The sequence below is a fragment of the Miscanthus floridulus genome, chromosome 6 (genome assembly GCF_019320115.1).
Source record: "Miscanthus floridulus cultivar M001 chromosome 6, ASM1932011v1, whole genome shotgun sequence".
In the NCBI taxonomy this organism is placed as follows: Eukaryota; Viridiplantae; Streptophyta; class Magnoliopsida; order Poales; family Poaceae; genus Miscanthus; species Miscanthus floridulus.
In genome coordinates this window covers 24,941,797-24,953,689 of record NC_089585.1, presented here as the reverse complement: position 1 = coordinate 24,953,689, position 11,893 = coordinate 24,941,797, and the positions used below count along the sequence as shown (strand labels likewise).

General features: G+C 47.2%; 2 long non-coding RNA genes across 2 annotated transcripts; both read right to left on the bottom strand.

Annotated features, from left to right (window-relative positions):
- Positions 1-2,972: 2,972 nt before the first annotated feature.
- On the bottom strand, positions 2,973-4,063 carry LOC136457891 (uncharacterized). The gene is made up of 2 exons (XR_010759841.1): positions 3,751-4,063; positions 2,973-3,289 (listed from the first exon to the last, which is right to left on the bottom strand). It is a non-coding gene; the product is annotated as an uncharacterized lncRNA (long non-coding RNA).
- A 218-nt stretch (positions 4,064-4,281) lies between these two features.
- On the bottom strand, positions 4,282-5,437 carry LOC136457890 (uncharacterized). Its single transcript, XR_010759840.1, has 4 exons — positions 5,341-5,437; positions 5,066-5,254; positions 4,747-4,797; positions 4,282-4,352 (listed from the first exon to the last, which is right to left on the bottom strand). It is a non-coding gene; the product is annotated as an uncharacterized lncRNA (long non-coding RNA).
- Positions 5,438-11,893: the final 6,456 nt, after the last annotated feature.

Genomic DNA, 11,893 nt, shown 5'->3' with positions numbered 1-11,893 from the left:
GCTATTCAATAGCAAATGCAGGCTCTACAGTAGCAGCAGCAGGCCATGCATCAGCAGCAGCTTCTCGGATTTATGCAGCATGTAGTGACAGCGATTGGGGCTCCACCGCCACAGCCTTCGCCCCAGCTTAGTCAACCTGCCACCACTTCGATGACTCCAGCATTATAGCCTAGTGGGCTTTAGAGTCAGGGACAACCACCAGCACAGTATGCTTTACCTATAGAGCAGGTGTCCCAGTGGTTCGCTTTGCCAGTGATAGCCCTGTAGTTCACACCTCTTCAAATATGCTTCACACTAGCTCAAACATCGTCGCTGCTAGTGCTAGACACTTTAGTCTCTAGAAGCCTTGGAGCGTCCTTCAGTGAGTTGATAGGGCAGCCTACTCCTCTATATCTACATGTCCTAGGTCCTTCTACAGTTGCACCTATTACCTGGACTACAAAGACGCTCCCTTCCTCAGTGGCATCATCAGCGCCAGCTACTTCAGTCATACCAGCACAGCCTACAGTAGCTTTAGTTCCTGATCCGACCCAGACTACTTTAGCATCGCTTCCAGCTACAAAGGGTCAGACTGCTCAGAGCTCAGGGTCAGACTGCTCAGCGCCCAGTTTTAGCTCGCTCCTCGTACCTCAGCGCCTGACTCATCCGCTGCAGCCCCACCGATCGACCCTTAGGTTTTGGTGTTTGACGCCAAAGGGGGAGAAGCGATCGAGTATGTTAGACTTAGGGAGGAGCGACGTACTTAGGGGGAGCTTAGTATACTTATTATCTAGTACATTTGGAGTTTTATGTGTGATACACTTTTATGTATTCGTCGTGTGTTTACTTCTATGCATTAAACTATATTTATGTGATAGTGATATCTACGTGATCGTGATATATGACATGTGTGCTCTCTACTTTGAATTATTTATATGTCATATCACATGTGCTATGCTCATTTGCTTTGCTTTTACGTTTTACTCTGATGCAAATAAGCTTTATTACTAGTACTCATGCTTATTTCATATCTTTTGAGTACATCATGTTGGCTTAGGTCATATAAGCTTGCCTAACACTTTTATTCTTATTGCCAAAAGCTTATATGAACCAAGCATGTTAAAAACCTAATCTCTTTCACATACTCGAGGTGGTATTGTCATCAATTACTAAAAAGGGGGAGATTGAAAGCATCTAGGTCTCTAGTTGGGTTTCGGTGATTAATGACAATACATGATTACTGTGACTAACGTGTGTTTTGCAGAGGCAATTAAGTTAGGTCACAGGAATGAAGATCGATTGAGCTATCATGATGGTCATGCTCCTATGATGGAAATTATTTCGGTTTTTAAAGGATGGACGACAAGGTTAAAGATGGACTAATTCTAAGTGTCGATTGGAGTTGGAGTGACGCTTAGAGTAGTTTAGGATTTTGTTTTTCCTTTAGCCGTACTATTAAAGGGGGTACGGATGTGTAGTTTGACCTAGGTGAGTCTAGTGGGTTAGGTGTGGTGCACACTTGCTAAAACTAGCGCTAGGTAGCTCCAAAATAGTCCTTAGATCAAATGGAGCAAACTTCATTCACATATGATCGAGAGTTGAAAGTGAATGGAGTGTCAAATACTGACCGGACGCTGGCTCCGGTTTGACCGGACGCTGGCTCAGGGTCCGATCAGTTCATTTGACCGAGATGTTTTCGTCTGGTGCAACCGAACGCTGAGGGCCAGCGTCCGGTCGACTCCAGTAAGGTTCCAGAGAGGGAAAATTGCGACCGGACGCTGGCCAGCGTCCGGTCAACACTTAAACAGTGGATTTTGGGGTGAACTGACCGGTGCGTCCGATCAATATGACCGGAGCGTCCGATCACCCCGTAGAGGCACATAACGGTTCGTTTTTTAGCCCATGTTATAAATACCACCTCTATTCGTGTGTGGGGGTACTTTTGCTCATTCAAACAGCTAAGAAACACCTTAGAGAGTGCCAAGAAGAGCAAGGTCCTAGTGAGGTAATTGATATTTGAGAATTTCAAAGAGAGCCCTCATTAGTGAGATCAAGAGTAGCAAAGTGTGCATTCACCCTTCTCATTAGGCTTGTTGCGGTCAAGTGAGAGTCCGTGCTTGTTACTCTTGGTGATCGCCATCATCTAAACGGCTTGGTGGTGATTGAGAGCTTAGTGATCATCTGGAGAGCTTGTGGATGACCCAACTTAAGTTGGAGCGGTTGTAGGTGATTCACCGCGACGGGGTGTCGAAGAATCAACCCGTAGAGAGCACTTGATCCTTGCGCGGATCAAGAGGGAGCTACATCCTTGCGCGGGTGCTCCAACGAGGACTAGTGGAGAGTGGCGACTCTCCGATACCTCGGCAAAACATCGCCGTGTTCCTCCTTCTCTCTTTACTTTAAGCATTTACTTTGAGCAATTCAATTCTTATCATTTACATTACTAGAATTGTCATGCTAGAGTAGGATTGGAACTTAGAGTGCTAAACTTTTGTGCGTCAGATCAATAGAATCACTTTCTAGGCACAAAGGATTAATTGAGCTAACCGTAGAGTTTAATTATTACAAAGAAATTTAGAATCAGTCCAATTTATCTTCTCTCTTGGACATCTTAATTCTTTCAACTACAATGTTGAATAGTGTGCCCCCTATGTCGTGGAGACGTCTGCGAAATCGCCTGGTGAAGACCTTGGCGCTGCAATCACCTTGCCGAACCGGCTGCTCCGTGGTTGAAGCTGGCTCAGTTAGGCGACGGTGATCCTGCCAACCTGGACAGTTGACACCGCAGGAGAATGGCCAAATCCTGCACCAAATTAGTCGTGTCCCTGTCATCAACTTTTATATAGCTTTTGTACCCTCACCCTGTATGACAACTTGTACACATTTGTAAATTCTAGAATCAATTCTATTGTCCTACCCTGATAGTAGTATGCACATGCTAACGATACGACGATATTTACAAATTAAAACAACCAAAATATGAGCTAACGAAATCAGTAACCTCTAAAAGTTTGTAGCCACCTTTTTTCATTCCAATTCTTTCTTTTCAACTATTACATTGCAACTCCACTAATTACAATACAATAAAACATATGACGAGAAATATATATTGTATGACCTGTAAAACTAGAAAGAAGTTTCTTGAAAGACTATATAATGACGGACATCCTGTGCCGCTGTAGCCCATGGCACACCACCCCGGCCAAGCTCCGGGCCCCCAGCGATCTGCGGCGCCACAGCTTCCCTGCCCATCGCCCACCGGCAGCTCCGACCGGCCGCGCCGAGCGTCGTCCCGCCCGGGCCGCACCACCTCAGCACCCACAAACAAACGCAAGACAAGATATGCAATTTACGTGATTTAGTTCCTTTTTTTTTGCGTCTCTTATCTAGGTACAACTGTAGTATCTGTTCATGGACAGACACACACCAACACCACACACTCACACACACCGCACTCACACCACAAGTACACAAACAGATCCTACAACTACACCTAGATTCTACGATCGCGTCCTTTATAAGATCACTGGGTCCATGGATTCGTAGACGACGAGGTGCGTCGCATTCCCTTTATGGTTCCACGCACAAGAGACAACAGAATTATTTTGGGGACTAACCCCGATGAGACACCAGAAAATCGCAGCCACTGGGGCTCGATCTCTGGCCGGTAAGGTCCCAACCACCGTACATTGCCACCCGAGCTACGCTCGGTTCTCGTGATTTAGTTCCTATACAGAAACCATGTGTAGTGGAATTTGTGGAAACAATTACCCTGCTCATCCTGTTTGGTCAGAACTCGGAAGCAACTGATGCGTTAGCAAGCTGAAAACATTGCAGCTGTTTGGGCTGTAACTACAGTAACTCGTGAGAGGAGTTCCTGCAGCTGCAGCTGCAAGCCAAGCCGAGCAAGACATCTGGATCTCGAGGCCCTTGCCATGACAGGCGATGGACTCGTCCATGCGGCCGAGCATGGCATGCGTGTCGCCGAGCTGCATCCAGCCAGATAAGGCAGCCAGGGACCACTCCTCGCCCCTCTGGTCAGGCTCAACACGCTGCTGCTGGTCGTCGCCGCAGGCCGCCCCGGCCCCGGACTCGCCCCGCCCCTCCCACTCCCCCTCGGCAGTAGGTGCAGGCGGCGGCAGCAAGGGAGCACTCCTCGCCCCTCTGGTCAGCCTCGGCACGCTGCTGCTGGTCGTCGCCGCAGGCCATCCCCCCCCCCCCCCCCCCCCCCCCCCCCCCCGGCAGTAGTGGCAGGCGGTGACGCGCTCGAGGACAGGGATGGCCGGCTGTCGTGGCGGCGGCGTGGTGGAGGCCCGTGTGGCCAAGGTTAGCACAGGCAGTGGCAATTTTACGCAATCAGAAAGGCTTAGTTCCTGCATATTTGGGAGAAAAAGAAACCGAGAAAGATCGACATTTATAAACAACACTGAGTCACCGAGTAAATATTAATTATCCAGTACAGGAATCAAGCTTCATTGAAACTATATTGGTTTTCACCCATGGAGATCAGTGATATGTCAAAGTTACTATATGAGCAGCTAAGCATTGAATATACTTGAGAAAATTTCAGTTTGATAAAGATAGAACTTAACAGCTAAATAAAAGAATATGTGATAGATGGTGATTGTCACAACCTGCTGTTGCCAAGATGAAGGCTCCTGTGCACTCTAAAACACTATTGGTAAAATATGACCACAAAATTACCATACTACAATGACAGGATTATAAGATACAGCAAAAAATAATATGTGAAAACCATGGTCATACCAATTTGCTTATTGTAACACACAGACAGGCATGCCACAGTGACCAGCTAATCTGAAACAATTTGGGGAAATTGATATTCAATCTAAGAGCAACGCACACAAAAATAGCTATGTTACGACCAGATGGGGGATTAGATACAGAGTACAGACTAAACAAATTGATGTAAGTCACAAATAAGGCTAGTATGGATCATGTTGCTTTTCGGTGTCAGATCTGGAAAGCTAAAGATTCATGCTGTTGATCAAACATACATACAAGAAGCTAATGCACAAAACCATATCCAAAAAAATAAGGGGATAGCAGCGAAACAGAGACTAACTTGGAGGTGCTCATATGTGAGCAGATCGAGTGTCTGGCTGATTTACGATAATCCCAGGACTATGGTAAAAAAAAGTGATCATCGAAAGAGATCTTGCAAATCAGTAGGGGTTTTTTTTTGGGCTTTTATTCAGGACGATATGCTCCTCTGCCCTTCAATCGCAGCTTACATTAAATAAGTTTTCTGATTCTGCAAGAAGGGGGAAATAAGTTGATCCCTTTGCGCATAGGGAATAGGAATGGGATAAGAATACAATTTTCTCCCGTATCAGTTACCACAGATCGAAGAATTCCCTTTGTAGTACAAGAATATCGGACTGGCCTGTTTCTCGAATAGTATCATATATATCAGAATAAATTCCTCATCTCGATCGATTTTTTTTTAATTTTAATCATTTTTTAATATAATTTTAAATCTAACACTGTCGATTTTTTTTAAAACTAACACTTTTAGTCGTGCCTATTGCCCTGGCGCGGCCAAATGCCTGCATGGCGCGGCACAGGACTGACGTGGCGTGGGGCGGCGGGGGGAGGGGGGCGCTGACGTGGCCGGTCTTGCTGCGCCACCGACCATGGCGCGGCAGTGCCGCGCCCTGATCTGTGGCGCGGCAGTGCCGCGCCCTGATCTGTGGCGCGGCAGGTCCAGATATATACCGCTCGCGACCCGTCCGCCCGCACGCACCCGTGCCCTGCCCGCCCGCCCGACGCCCCAACGCCGCCGCCGCCGCCGCCGCACGCGCCCGCGCCTGCCCGTCCACGCCGCGCACGCGCCCGCCCGGCCTCGCCTCGCCTCGCCTCGCCCCCGCCCGCACAACCCGGCCTCGGCCGCTCGCCCACGCCACGCCCGGCCACTCCCGCCGCGCAGCGCCCTAGCCGGCCGCGCCACGAACGCCGGCGCGTCAAGGCCGCCCGCTCCTAAGGTACCTCCCTCTTGATTTCATATTTTTTTATTATTATGTAGTATAGTTAGTATTTTTTGTATCTACTATTAGTGTCTATCAAATTTATGTAATAGCATACTAATATTTATGATACTTTCGTAATAAACTTATTAGGAGATAGAAATATTGATACTCGAGAAGCAAGATGTGCATTTATTTTGAGATGGAGATAGAAATAATGATACCGTTTTTTAGTTTTGATCAAACTTAAACATATTTGACTACTCGAGAAGCAAGATATGTATTTATTTTGAGACGGAGAGATTACTTGTAATTTTAGAACCAAAGTTTTATATGGATGGATTATGTATTTATTATATAGTATACTTAGGATTTTGGGTTTAGAGATTTATGCTAGTTAGGTTAGTGAATTTGTTTGTAAACTTACTAATGTTAACTTTAATTTTGTTAATTTGAATACTCTAACGCTTTGTTTATCAATTTGTAATAGGATGGTCCCTCCCACGCAGTACTCGTTGTACCCTATTCTGGAGGTAGAGTACGACGACCAGCACCGAGCACACATCTTACGTGACAACAACGCAGATGTGTCCTTGCCTTCTTTGAGGCCCCGCATTCACACCAGGGCGTATCAGTGGGACGAGCATTATACGCCGTACATACGGCGTGCCGGCTTCCTCGAGCTTGTCCGTATTGTCAACCACGGTCTTCCGCCCCTTGATCCAGCACTACTTACTGCAGCTGTAGACAGGTGCGAGTGCATTCTTTATACGTAAATTTTCTTGTAACAAATTAGAGGCAACTAACAGTCGTTCTATTCTTATAACAGGTGGAGGCCTGAGACCCACACGTTCCACCTACCTTATGGCGAGATGACTTTGACGTTGCAGGACGTGAAGGCTATTTTAGACCTTCGGTTGGGGGGACTTCCAGTGACAGGGATAGTTGACAACGATCACTGGAGGGAGCTGGTGGCTCAGTTTACTGGTTTTCTTTCACCGGACGACGATGCTTCCAAGAAAAATAAGTGAGTAATTCAAGCCTATTTAATACTTGCATTGCTTTACAGCTGGCATCGGGTCTCATTTTCTTTGATCAATTATAGAAAAAATTCTGGTGTTTCGTCATCCTAGATCACAGAGCGCTTTGAGTACTTGGACCCACAAGCTGAGGAGGCACAAATCGATAGGTTCGCTCAAGTGTGGCTCTAGCACTTTCTTGGTGCTTTCCTCTTCCCAGACGTCTCGGTCAACACCATTAGCTGGATCTTCCTTGGCATACTTCGTCAGCCGTGGGAGAACATTGTGGGGTATAGCTAGGGCAGCGCAGTCCTGGCATGGACGTATCGACAGCTATGCGTTGCCTGCCGTCGCACCTCAGGACATGCGAACCTTGGGGGTTGCTCCTACCTACTCTAGGTTTGGTGTTGGGAACAACTGCCCGTTGAGAGGCCCCTTAATAATGGTTTACCAGTAAGTACTTCGGTTTATTATATTCTTCTAGGCAGTTAGATATGATGAGATATTTGTTGCTAATTCATTATCATGTTCAATGCAGCAATGGAACGGGCATGATACACTCCCTATAGCTCTGTATATCTGGACGGAAGCACAGTTAGTTAGAGGGAATGCGTGGTGCATGTACAGGGAGTATACGGATGGTCTCGACGTCCTGACACAGCACCAAGTTACGCTCTCTATACTATCGTAGCAGTATCTTTTTCGATGTATACTATATCACAACCTAACACAATTACGAAATTTCAGATGTTTTGGTGTCCTTGGGATTCACCTGAGCTCCAGGACTATCTAAGTCCTGTCACTAGGGACGAGTCACATGAGTATCGCTGCGACGTCCCTCTTATTTTCTTCCATGTGGTCGAGATTTACTTACCCATCTGGGTCTACAGACAGTTTGAAAGAATGACAGGCTGCCCACCACCGCTTTACTCCACCAATCAAGTATTGCACGGGTGCGTTATCGATTAATAACAATGATACAATTCAGATGTGTGTTTGGTACAACTAATATCATTTTGTTGTAGGTTTGACCGTAGGAAGAGGTACAAGACCAAGGATTGACGCGTGACACACAGCTCGTACATCCATTATGGCAGACCAGGGTACCATATGCGGTTCTTGCGGGTCCTCCACACGACCAGCACACCTTCGATGAGTACCTGTGATGGCTTCATAGGTCTACGAGGACACATATCAAGCCTCCGTACACTGATGTGGCGATTGACGAGGACTCGGAGGAAGATGTCATCGAAGATGTGTACGACGTTACCACTGGGGAGGACACACAGCTATAGAGAGCCCGGCTTCAAAGATACGTGGTAAGATACTTAAATGGTATAATTTGTTATCCTTTTGGTATTAAGTATGTGTACTAAAACTATCCAACCGCATTTCTGTATCCAGACGACACAATTGTCAAGGCTGTCCAACGAATCAGCGTTTCGGCTTCACGAGTCTAGAGGGCAGGGGCCAGTCATTCTCGTGGCTTTTGTGGAGGTAAACATAAACTTGTCTGTTTCAAAAATATTTCTTTATTGTATATGCGTTTGGCTAATGAACTAACTTTAACGTCTATTTATGCAGAAGATGAAGAAGAGCTGTAGGAAGCTAGCTCAGAAGTTGAGCTGCATGGACACTCCTTATGAGGAACCGCCACTCCCCGCGCGGTCGGGTGGCACGTTAAAGGGTCGAGATGGCGACTAGAGGGGGGTGAATAGTCTTTTCTAAAACTTAATCATGTCAGCTAACCGATACAAATGCGGAATTAAAACTAACGGTCTAGCCAAGACTACACCCCGCTATATATATTCACTAGCACCTTGCAAAGATAATCAATTATGCAACAAAGGTGCCAGGCTAGTTAGAGCTCTCCTAAACAATTCTAGGAGCAAGGTTACACAAACCTATGCCACTAGTACTTTAAGCAACAAGGGAGCTCCTACACATGCTAGTAAGCAAAAGCACAAAGCTAACGATGCTCACTAGCAATGCTCAATAACAAGGCAACCAATGCCTAATTAGAGAGCGCAAATACTTAGCTACACAAACTAAGCAATGTGACTAACAAGGTTACTAAAACCAAATTAGACACGCAAGGGAGCTACTTCTATGCTACACAAGCAAGAAGGTAATTAGCAAGCTACACAAGCTATCTAATTACAAGAGCAACTACACAAGCTTAATATGTATAAAAGTAATTGCAAGCTTGTGTAACGGGGATGCAAACCAACGGGAAGAACAAAGGTTGATACGATGATTTTTCTCCCGAGGTTCACGTGTTTGCCAACACGCTAGTCCCCGTTGTGTCGACCGCTCACTTGGTGGTTCGGCGACTAATTAGCATCACCCGCTAAGCCCGCACGTCGGGCGCCGCAAGAACCTACCCCTTGAGTGAGGGTAGCTCAATGACACGCTTTACTAGAGTTGCTCTTCGCGGCTCCCGTGGGGCGAGCACAATGCCCCTCATAAGCACTTCTCCGGAGCGCCGTACAAGCTTCTTGCGTGCTTTGACGGAGACCACCACCAAGCCGTCTAGGAGGTGGCAACCTCCAAGAGTAACAAGCACCACCGGCTTGCAACTCGATCACCTAGTGCCACTCGATGCAACCTCACGATGCAATCGCACTAGAATCGCTCACTCACACAATCGAATGATCACTATCAAGTATATGTGTGATAGAGGGCTCCCAAGCACTCACAAGCATGGACACTAAGTCCCTTGAGGTGCTCCACACCAGCCATGGCCGAGGGCCACTTCTATTTATAGCCCCAAGGGCTAAACTAGCCGTTACCTCTTCACTGGGCAACGGTCGGGCCGATCGGACGCTCCGGTCGTGTTGACCGGACGCTGGACCTCAGCGTCCGGTCGCTCGCAGACGACCACGTGTCCCGATTCCAACGGTCACTTGACCTGACCGGACGCTCCAGCTTCAACTGACCGGACGCTGAACCCCCAGCGTCCGGTCATTTCCAATAAGCTCCCGAGCATGACCGGACGCGTCCGGTCGAACGCGATCGGACGCAGCCAGCGTCCGGTCACACTCCAGTTACTGCGTCACCGTACGTCAGCCTGACCGGACGCAGCCTTTCAGCGTCCGATGCATTCAGATCCAGCGTCCGGTCAGTTGACCGACGCCGGCATCTTCGCGACCAACTCGTTTTCACTTCTAACTTCTTCACCCTTGCACCAAGTGTGCTAACCACAAGAATTTGCATCCGACGCAATAGAAAATAGACATTCTATTTTCCCGAAAGCACCGAATCCCACCGAACAAGCTCGGCGGGAGGGAGAGAGGGACCCAAACCCATCTCAACCCTGCAAACACCACCGCCTTTGTAAATGTGCCAACACCACCAAGTGTACACCACCATGTGTATGTGTGTTAGCATTTTCACAATCATTTCCCAAAGGATGTTATCCACTCAACTAGCCACGCCACTCGATCCTAGCGACAATGCAAAGTTAGATCACTCGAGTGGCACTAGATGACCGATATGCAAACAAGTTTGCCCCTCTTGATAGTACGGCCATCTATCCTAAACCCGGTCATAAACTTCTCTACACACCTATGACCGGTGAAATGAAATGCCCTTGGTTATACCTTTGCCTTGTGCATTCCATTCCATCTCCTTCAATATCGATGCAACACATGCACCAACACGATCAACAATGATATGATCCACTTCATATCATCACATGATCATATTGGTTCATCGATCTTGACTCTACTTGCTCTTTACCGTTGCCATCGTCCATCGGCGCCAAGCCTTGCTCAAGCTTCACCGTCACGCGGTCCATCACTCCAAAGCCTTTGACTTGCCCTTCATGCTTGCAACCGGTCCATCAAGCCAAGTCTTGTCTTGATCTTCTCCACCTTGATCACATGACTCAATGTCATGTCTCATGTGCAATAAACTCCTTCATCATCACATGTGTGAGCTTTGCAACATCTCCAAGCCATTTTCACCTCCATGGCATATGTTGCTCATACACATGTATCTGTGGACTAATCACCTGTGTATCTTACATAAACATAATTAGTCCACCTAAGTTGTCACTCAATTACCAAAACCAAACAAGGACCTTTCACACGTCTTCAGCCTCTTTGAGGACACCAGCCGGTTCTTCTCAGGCGATGACGTAGGGTGCCACTTTCGTGGTGCGTACACCACCACATCATAGCGCTGGGAAGGACCCTACAATCGAGGACGAGGAGGACGACGATGACGACGACGACGAACCCCCGGGCTTCCACGGACAGCATGGCCAGTGAAACGAATGGCCGTAGGAAGAGATCGACATGTCTCAGCTAGGTGGTGCCCTGTTTGGCACCCAAGGAGCCTCACAGGTACTAACAAAGATAGTTTGTTTCAGTACGTAAGCTTCATGAACTAACGATCATAAAGAATTATAAGTAATCGTGCGTATCATATAACTGCAGGGTACGAGCCGTACGCACCGTCGACGCGACCATACCGACGTTGGCTACACTCCCAATGTGTTGCCAACAAATCCGAAGAGACAGAGGCGTCCGAGAGATCCTTACACTCCTAGGTCTTAGTTTGTTTAGGTCAAATGAATATTGGTATCCGAATCTTGTGGGGTTATTTGGTTATGTTATGTCAAACTTATGTCAAAACAATGAATATGTTATGTGGCAGCTTGTCAACTTGCTTCTTATTCGTTTCGTTGAGTCACGGCAGCACTGCCGACGAGATTAAGTACCCTGCGTTCGAGAACCGGCCCGTATCTGGACACCGGTGGCAATTTTTCGTAATTAATTAGTTAAAATGGTGCATAACCGTATTATGAAAGACGAAAAACTAATCATTGGCTTATCAAATTCTCTATTCGGCTGTGAAAAACTCAATAAAATACGGGCACAACGCGTTTCGATTCTACCATCC